This window comes from Culex pipiens, chromosome 3, assembly GCF_016801865.2.
Source record: "Culex pipiens pallens isolate TS chromosome 3, TS_CPP_V2, whole genome shotgun sequence".
In the NCBI taxonomy this organism is placed as follows: domain Eukaryota; kingdom Metazoa; phylum Arthropoda; class Insecta; order Diptera; family Culicidae; genus Culex; species Culex pipiens.
The window spans coordinates 97,145,389-97,155,906 of NC_068939.1; the positions used below are offsets into that span (position 1 = coordinate 97,145,389).

At 35.6% G+C, this 10,518-nt stretch overlaps 1 protein-coding gene across 4 annotated transcripts in view; it reads right to left on the minus strand.

Moving 5' to 3' along the window:
* LOC120429716 (coronin-6) overlaps positions 1-9,079 on the minus strand; it is a 28,310-nt gene extending 19,231 nt beyond the window's left edge. Inside the window, exon 1 of one of the 4 annotated variants that reach the window (XM_039594760.2) lies at positions 8,932-9,079. The gene's annotated coding sequence lies outside the window, so the exon portion shown is untranslated. Of the gene's footprint in view, positions 1-6,527; positions 6,953-8,931 lie in introns of those variants that run through there. The other 3 variants (XM_039594758.2, XM_039594759.2, XM_039594762.2) reach the window with 3 other exon arrangements.
* Positions 9,080-10,518: the final 1,439 nt, after the last annotated feature.

Genomic DNA, 10,518 nt, shown 5'->3' on the forward strand with positions numbered 1-10,518 from the left:
AAATTAAATACAAAAGATTAGATTCAAATTCAAAATTGCTCTTAGATTATGCAAATAGAAAAACAATCCTGACTCGATTATCTGAAGCCTCGATTATCGGAAGTTTTGATTATCCGAATCATGAACAAATCTAGAGTTTTTTTTTATTAGGTCCTATAAACATATGTAAGACAATAGCTTATAGGACCTTAAAAAAATTGTAGACGTTTTGTTTTGTTTTTTTTTTTCAGATTCGAGCTCTGCGACACGATTTTAGTCAAATTTGAATAGTTGATTGATTATTAAACTATTAAATAGTGAAGTGCATTATTTCAATATTTCGTAACCGTTATATTGGCCGCCATCTTGGATTTAAAATTCTAAATCACTTCAGCGTTATAGTCTAGGGGTCATACCTAAGCTCGACAATCAAAAATAAGTCAACGAAAATATGTTTTTTCGTGATTCGATTACCCGAAGTGTTTTTTCCCAGGCGTTTGGATAACCGAGTCTGGACTGTAATCTTTACTTATTTTTAGGAAAAGGGCTTTTTTATGATCATTTTGACATGTTCATTAGGGTGGTTAATTTTGAGTTTTCGCATGTCATTATCAGGAAGGTGCTGTTTCCTATCCCTCGCCTAGACCAAACCAAAATCCATGATAAAGCTGTCAGACCAAATCTGTCAGACAAAGACTGTCAGACCAAGACTTTCAGACCAAAGAGCAAAAAGTAAACAATCTTGGTCTTCGACGTAGGTGCACACAAATCAAGAAAAGAAAATTTGAAAAAGAATTTTATTTTTTTAATTCAATGACTGGTTTTGGACTGCAAAATTGAATGTACGTCAGAAAATGATTAAACCGTGCGGCGGCCTGTACACCGACAATGAAATAAGCAGTTAAAAGCCTTATTCTTCCACTTTAAATTTTGGTCGCGTTTTTGGTTTACACCTGAACAATCTTGAAATTATTTATACGAATTTGTGATTCCTCTCTTTCCATCATTCCCTTGGTCATTATAGGGCTGATTTGCATGGGTATTAGGGTGTAATATGGTTGTATGGAAACAAAAAAAGTTGTCCAAATTTAGCTAGCACAGCAACTTTTCGGTTTCTTATAGGGTCCTTAACAACTCTCCAAAGTTTGGTAACGATTGGTTAAGTCCCCACTTTGCGGATTCATATTCGGATGCTCTGGAATGTGCTCTACAACTTTCCCGAAGAGAGAGTATGGTGCTAACTTGCTCCTATAAAAAGATACAGCGTGTTCAAAACTCGTCTAAAACGTGTTTTTTTAATCTGCGGGAAAGTTGTAGAGCACATTCCAGTGCATCCGAATATGAATCCGGTTTTAAAATAGCGTGAAACTTGGATTTTTTAAATATCAAAATTCAAAAAAATGATTTTTCCCATACAAATTTGTATGGAAAATTGAATCGCTTTGCGCAAAGTGAGGACTAAACCAATCGTTCCCAAACTTTGGGGAATTGTTTAGGACCCCAAAAGGAACTAAAATAATGCTGTGCTGGAAAATCGATTTTGATATTACACCCTAATGGGTATACTGTGCCTTAATTCTTGTTTTTTGTCGACCAATCATATGAATATTGTGGTGGAATATTGTACTACGAGCTTCATTGGACGAGAACTGGAGCAGCCCAAGCCAAATACATTTTCCATATGATTTTAAATGGTGAATGTAACTTGCCCTATATAATGGAAGGTGAAATCTTTGAAATCTTCAGAGAGGCCCGATAGCTTAACAGGCTTTGGCAAAATTGTTTTTATGGAACATGAAATATAAGTAATACTCATGGTACCCCAAATCTACACAATAGCCGATTATTTGTTTTCAAGATCAAACTTGGTATTCCAGCCAGACGTGCATACGCTCTAAGTACACCTTTAAAGATATTTATTAGGCTTATTAGAAATTGACACAACTTTGTGTTGTTGTTGAGAGATTCCAAAAAAGTGTCCACGTGGTTTATGGATGGTCCCAGAGGTCAACTTTTTCGCAAAAAGGTACTATTCTTCCAATTTTACTAATTTAATTTTTTCGGTCGTTTGCTGTGATGTACCTTGAAAGACAATTCAAGTTCTTTTGAAAAGTTTCGCTTCCGTTCTTGAAGCACAGTCACCCTTACAGGAAATAAGCTTAGTTCCACTTTACCAGAACTTGCCATCTACCCGAGCATGGGTAAATAACAAGGGAAATGCGTAATAATACCTTTCTCTGGTATCAATACCAAATTTTGGTATTCCTGGACCCTTAAAAATTTGGCTTAAGGATTATGCAAGAGCAAAATGTGGTATCATACCAATTTAAGGTATTGTTTTGATATTGCAAAATTGCCGAATTTGTCAATGGTCGAACACCACATTTTGGTATTATTTTGGTATTAAAGTGTTTTATCAAATTCCTCTGAAACTATGGGAAAATTTTGACCAATTTTGACAAAATAATTAATTTTGCGCTAAAACGAGGTCTCAAAGCGAATGCTTTCATTGAAAACCGGAAATTTCAAACTTGATTTTAAACATTTTTGATATACCCCCTACAGAAATGACTTGAAATTGTGGAAAATTTTCTAAGTCAGGATGCCACATTTTGGTATTATTTTGGTATTGAAAGGTTCCATCAATTTTCTCTGAAACTATGGATTTTTTTTTAAATTTTTGGCGAGATAATTAATTTTGCGCTAAAATGACTTGAAACCCAAAAATGTTATAGCTGATTTAAATTTTTTTTTTGTGATATACCCACTAATATTTTTTCAAAAACGTTGAAATTTCTCTAAGTTGGGATAACCAAATACTTTGAAAAACGAGTCAATCAACAGATTATTGAATTTTGGTGAATTTCAATCCAGTTTCATTTTAATAATACTTATTTTTCAATCTTGTTATTTTTCAGAAGCTTCAAGAACTTCAAGTACAGCCGTTCATCAGTGACAAATGCATTCGGTGTGGTGAAGAATATCACTAAAAACAACATGGAATCATCAGGTGAGTAGATTTGGGTGTTGCATAAGGATCATTTACGTTTTTTTCACTAACTGCAACTGCTGCACTAAAAATGGTATGAAAATAGCAAATTTTGGTATTACTTGTGCAAATACCAGCGACCAAAATGTGATCTTGGTTGCCCAGTAATAGATGGTAAAATACCATGAAATCATACCAAAATCATGTTTGTGGAAGACCACAGGAATACCAAAATATGATTTTCCAAGGGCGCGGGAATACCTAAAATTAAAACCATGACAATACCAAGTTTTGGTATTCAAGCAATGTTCAAAAATCCAGAAGACCTCAACTTGGTATTGAAATGATTTTATTTTGTGGTATTATTTTACCTTTGGAATAACATGGTTTGGTATTGTTGTGCCCTTCCACATACAAGCTTTTGGTATGATTTCATGGTATTTTACCATCTATTACTGGGCAACCAAGGGCACATTTTGGTCGCTGTTATTTGCCCAAGTAATACCAAAATTTGGTATTCCCGTGTTATTTACCCCTGCTCGGGTAGAACAAGCCGTTAAAGAGAGCTTTTATTACTATGCTCGTATGAATCCAGATCGCTTACTGGTGGTTCAAACTTTCCGGACTCTGCGTGGTAAAATTATTGAATTTGAATTACTCTTATGCATAAACGCATACACAGACATTTTATGTTTAGATTTTGAGTTGATATTCATAATTTCCTTCAGTGGGGAATGGGAGGCACAATGAAAAGGTTGGTGAAATGATAAACTTTTCAAACTTGTGAACAAAAACGACTTTTTTTAAAAGAAATTGAAACTTAATGTTTATTTTAAACCAGGGGTGCTCAAAGTTTTTGGAGGCCGGGCCAAATTCAAAGCTCAAATGAGCTTGCGGGCCAAATTTACAAAAAAGGTTATTTAAAAAAAAGTTATTTTTTTTTTAAATACAACTTATAGATGATTTTTTTCAATTTCTTTTATTTTTTTAACATTTTCCTTAGATAAAATAATAGAAAATGCAAAATGGCAGTTTTCTATCTGTATTGTTTATTTTATTGTTTCAGGTATTTGTATAAAGTTTTTTGCTGAATGTACTTGTGTTTTCAATTAAATTTAAATGTTTTATTTTTATCTTTAGAAAATGGTGACATGTTTATTGAAAAGTTTATATTGTGGCGTAATTTTAACTTTTAATTAAGCGTGACCAATCAAAATTTTTGAGAGCCAGAATTTAAACATTTCAATAAAAAGAATGTTACAAGATGTTTTAAGCACCCGTAAAGTTAAACTACAACCTTTATTTAAAAAAAATAGATCCGGCAAAAAAAAATTAGCGAAAAAAACATTTTTTTATCAAAAATTTACTGAAGTTCAAATTAATGTTAATAAACCAGAACATGCCATTCTAAATGCAAAGGAATGCATAATTATTTGATATCAGCTGATTGCACTTAAATTTCCATTGATTTTCGAAGTGTTTTGAAAAAATATTTTTGCTCCCGGTTTTTGGACCTATATTTTAATAAGGGAGGGTTGGTCGTCAAAAGCTTTGTAAAATATTTGCAACAGCCTTGATTTCAACATTTTGTCTGCCTGAATCAGATGGTAGTCAATCCGATTCGTTATCTAACTGTCATGAGTTCGAATCCCGAAGGAAGGTTCTAGTGCAAACTAAGTTTGAGGGTCAGTTCATAAAAGGGTCATTATGACTTTGAAATGAATATAGAATAGAAATATTGTTGCAGTTATTCCAGATTTCTACTAAAGTCAAATTTTAACGTTTTATGAATATTTCCAAAAATGTTTGATGAAAGTTTTGACGATTTTTATTAGTTTCACTCACATCACATTGAAACGTGTGAAATTGTGTGATTTATGAACAAAATATTTGTGTTCTAGATCAAAATATTGACAAATCATTAGATTTTTATTGTAGCGACCCAAAGTCGCTCCTCCATATTTCAAACATAACATCCAAATTCACGTTCATTACTGCGGTTGCCAAAAATTAAAAAATTGAATAAAAAAGTTTAAAATAAATTTTTAAAAAAAGTATAAAATCCATGAAATCACATTACGGGCCATTTTACATGATCATTCAAAATGGGTCCGCGGGCCACAAAAAATCACCTCGCGGGCCACGTTTGGCCCGCGGGCCATACTTTGGTCACCCCTGTTTTAAACTTACTAGTGCATTTAGAATTAAAACAGTTATTATAGCATACTCAGCTGATGATTGAATGATTGATATACCATTCAATCGATGTCGATAAAAATTAACGACTGCAACATCTATTCCAGAACAATTCACCCCTACTCCAAATTACCTCACATATGTATGGTTTCAGGATAAGTGAAATTCAAACCTGATTCTAACGCCGAAAAGCCGAACCGAAAGTGTTGTTTTGTTCGATTTTGGGCTCTCTCTCTCTCAACTCTTCATTCCACTGCTCAGAAACGGGCAGTCCGAGTGTTGTATTATTAAAACTTTAAATTAATTACCTCTCAGTAATGCGCTGGAATGCAATGGAAAAAAAAGATATATAATAAAACGCTTCATCACTCCCAAAAAAGGAAGAAAAAACAAAACGCTCAGTGAGCTCTCGTGAAAATAGCTCAGCCACACCGGATGTACGATGATATCATTCATCACACGAGGAGAAGCATAAGTTATCTTCTCTTTTTTTTGCGCTCAATGCCATCCGTTGTGTTTCACTCGTCGTCGAGCTTCTTGATTGTGTGTGAGTGTTTTCGATAAGAAAACAAACGGAGCTCGCCGATTAGTAATGTGAATAATTTCTCTGACTCTGGTCAATCGGCGTACATACTAGAGAGGAGACACGGCGATCAAACTGGTCACAGAATGCGTGAGTGTTGAAGCAGAAAACTACCTTAGACTTTCAGTTTTCAGCATTTTTTCAAGGTACTCCGAAAAAAAGTGGTTTATACTAAAATCCGAGGTTTGTGTGGCAAAAAATAAATAAACACACCCACGGAGTTTCTGTGCAGTACTTTTGAGGCAAGTCTAGTCGACGTCAACCAAATAGAGGAGAGGGGGTACAGCAAAAAATAAAAAAAGAGCTGAAGCCGAACTAAGCCAAGGACCTGGAAGAGTGTTGTCGCAGTCGCTTCTTGGAAGACTCGAGCAGGTGCGGCAGCAGGACTGCTTTTGGCCACTGAACACAGAACCGGTGAACTCTTGGTGATTTTATTTTCTTCTCACGTCAACTCTCCACTTTATGCAAACACCATCATTTGACCTAGTTTGCGTACACCGACTCAACTCGACGACGTCGACGGCGGTCAGCAGTAAGTGTTGGACGGTCTTTTTTTTTTGGTTGGAGAGTTGGTGAAATTTTTCGACACCGCACACTCGATATGGTTAGATCATTGGACAAGTCGCCAATAGCAAACGCAGAGTTCTAAGTACGTGACTTTCCTGAACGAAATCCCACCTCGGCGTACGGCTCATCTACACCACTCCCACATAACCTCACTCGAGCCGATTTATCGGCTCTCTTTACGGGGTATTATCGATGAAGAAAAAAAATTAGCACCTGCGATATCGTACCGTACTGTTAGATTAACACACAAAACCCGGTACTCGACTCGGCGATGATTTGGCACACGTATCTGCTGCTGCTGCTACTGCTGTTCTCTGATAACTCCACAACTCAACACACACTTTGGCGTACAATACTCCACACAATTCCTTCCTTGTACTACCCGACTAGGTGGGTCCTTACTAGCGACGACGGGGCACGAAAATTCACAAATTCATACCACAAATAAACACGTCATTTTCGAACGGCCGAGATTTTGCTACTCAAAGTAGGACCTTCGTCGTCGGGCCTCTTCTCTGGCTATCCACCGCACGAATTATACTGCCACGAAAAGCAAGAAAGAAAAAAAACACACACTTTTGTTAATACACACGCATCCACAACTTGCCTCTTTCCTCGACGACGACGACCGACCGACTACTACACATCTACACAGCCAACAGCCAACTGAGTGTATCGTTGGCAGGCGGCGTCCCGAACGGGCGATGGAAACAAAAAATCATGGGACGAGTGGGAATCGAACTCGTACTGGCGACATGTAAGTCCCTGACTGAACCAACAGAGTCGCGTACGAAATTTCAGTGTCAAAAGAGCTAAAAGGTATCACCCATCTAGGACAGATTTATTTATCTCACACCAAATCACTTACTACTTAATACTTAAAGAGCCAAATTCCGAAATTAAGGAAAAGTATTAGGTTCACTTAAACATGTTTTAATTTGATATGTTTGCAACTAATTTTAAACATTTAACAATATCATTTTTCCTTTCTTTCTAGAATATGTCTCCCTCCGTTTCTAATTAATTAAAAAAGGGAGTAAAAAAAATCTTTTGATGTTTCAAATAATGCTAAATTTCAATACCTTCCGTGTCGTTTAATGGAAGACCCCTAAAAAGCTAGTTCAACCAAATATTACACTTAGAATGAATGGCCCTTAGCTTCTTCACCTCCTTTCCCCTTATAACTGCCAGCACCCTGTCTGGATCCATGTGACAAAAGGTTTGAAAAAACTGTTGTCGCGATCTTCAATTCTGTCTCTCCTCTTTCTGTCCTAGGTTAGTTTACTATTTCTCGCCGATAATTGCCAATATAAGCAAATAATTATTTTAAATCTCAGTACAGAAAAACATGTTTTCAAAACGATAGAATTGCAACATTTTCAATCGTGTTACATGTGTCTTTATTTTGCTCTTTGCAGTCTTTGGATTTTCTTACGAACTCGCAAATTAGTTATAAAATAATCAGGGATGGAATAATCTTTATCGAGAGTTCCTCATATCAATCACTGCGAAAGAAATTCTCAAGAGAGAGAGCCGCTCTTCTCTCTGTCTCTGTGCAATATCGATCTCACTAATACATCAACAGGTGAATCGTCATCTTTTTTAAATGTAGTGATGCAAAGGCAAACAGATAAATTCATCAAAATAGCCTTTACTCATTGTTGTCTTAGAGTTCTGTAGCGATTTTCGTACTCCTGTTTCAACACGCCTCACTTTTGTTGGCGAGACAATTTCGCCTGTAAAAAAAAGTGGTGATTCCAAAACTGCTCAGTGCTTTTAAAATTAACAAAATTAGGTTTACTTTTCTTATTATTATTTTTTCTTATTCGGAAAGTCTCATTGATATTTTTAATTTGCTCTGATCAGATTCTAAATGTCGTTTTTTTGTTTACAATGTTCAGCTTCTTGTCAGGCAAAGAAAAAATATATTTAGCCTGTATATTGAGAATTTTAAAATTGTGTGGATCATTATAAAAATCAATTCAAAATGTTTTCATTACATTGATCCCTTAAAATTAAAGAGAATGAGTATAGTTTCCTAAAATTCGTAAATTCCGGGAATTTCAGTTTGCAAACGCCCAAATTTTTCTGCCGTCTTATCCGTAACACTGCCACAAGGTATGTATACGGTCAGTGATATATGCGTTTACTTAGCAAAAGAGTTTTACAATCTAGCAACTTGCCTAAATTTTAAGCACCTTTGGTTAAGTAGGTTCACAATTAAACCATTCATTGTTAGTATTAACTTGAATGCGATATCATTTTTTACATTTTATTCTGGAAAAAATACAATGCCCAAAGTGATTTTTTTTTTAAATTTGAAAGCACAATTATATGAATTCCACCAAAAATCCACTCGATGACACACCGAGTTTGTGTCTAGTCGTCGAATCGTTCTTGCGTTCGTCGGTTTTCTCAAATATAAGTGTAGTAGAGAAGAAAAAAAAATAAACGCGTTCAATGAGGGAGAAAGGAGAAACAGCAGAAAATTCCATCACATACAGCCAGCCGCCCCCGTTCGTCTGGTTTCGGCACTAAATTTTTGCCCGTTTTCTCAATGAAACTAACAGTCGGCAGGTAATCGAACGCACACCGTTTGCACAGAACCGATACCTACACGAAAAATATTCACAAAAAATAACAATTTCTACGCCTAAAACGTGTAACAAGAACTCAAAAACTGGATGTATATTAAATTTTTAATGTATCACGATCAACCCAAAAAAGGCAATGATCAAGTTGGGCTTGCCCGATGTGGCAGACGTAAACGATGGTTTGAAGGATGAAACGTTAAAGTTAGTTCTCTCATTTGGTGGGTAGACAGCGCAGGCGTTGGCTGTACATCTCCATCGGGGATGCGAACCACACGCAAAACGCCCAAGTCAACTTGTCTGTGGCAGGAAGAAGCTGAAGCGAAGCGTTTGCAATGACTGGTTTGGCGTTTGAAATGATCGTTATTATGTGGTAAGAGACTGACTAAGGAAAAAGCTGCATTGTTTAGTGAGCTTGATCTTGGAAAATTTTTGGAAATTCGCTTCCGTGTACTGGCTATTGCAATACATACTTTTGACTTAGGTATACCAATTTATTATCAAAATGATCGTGTTATCTTGTGACACTTTCTTTTTATCCTCAAATTTATTTTGCTATACATTTTTTAAGGCAATGTCATTTCTGTGCACGTAGTACATTTTAAACTTTCAAAACAAACTTGTGACAAGTGCTTTTTAAATTTTTGGAAAGGTATTAACTGTACCTTTTTACTGACCAAATAAGTTGAAAATTGGGGCGTTTGTTTAGCGAAAGCTAGAGTAATTTTTGTCCCTGATTACGAATCCGAGCTCCATTTTTTGATATCTCGTGACGGAGGGGCGGTACGACCTCTTCCATATTATTGAACCTTCGAAAAAAGACGCGTTTTTCAATAATTTGTAGCCTTTAATGGTGATGGTTTCGAAATAACGTATTTTTCATCGAAAAAAAAATACAAAAATAATTTCAAAAATTCTGTCATTTTTCGCTACTCGACTGACTGTTAATTTTTTAGAACATGCCATTTTGCTATTTTATTTTATTATTTTTTTCGAATCTGCAATAACCAAGAAGAGTATTTTTCATTTAGAACAATTTTGTTCTTTTTAAAATTTCGTGTTTTTTTTTTCTAATGCTTTAGGGTAGATTTTTTATATATATACTTAAGGGGTTTGCGAGTTATCGCGATCTTACCGATGCTTTTTTGAGAGTTCCTTCCCGATCCGCATCAAGATTTTCTATAGTCACATTTTCGCCATTAAACTTGCATTCTTGAGTAGCGGATTTTCTCAACTTTTCGAAAATAATATTTAATGTGTTATTGAACTATTCCTGGGATTTTGTTTTTCTATAGTTAGGCCGATGCAAATATTTTTGGAAATGAACTTTGAAAAATATTTGCAACGGCCTTAATTGTATAATTACACGGACGAAATAATTACTTATCCCCCAGAACGCAGGAACAGTAATCCGGCCGTGTGTAACGTACAAATGTTCATAATTGATTGTCATAATCGCGATCGTATGCCCTCATCATCATTGCGTGCATTGCAGTGTAGTGGCCGTGATATTTCCGATACATAAAATTTAATAAATATTAGTATGGATGTTGTTATAATTAGAAGTGCATTGCCTAGTCCGAACCATGTAGCAATGTTCGTAACGCTTCCGA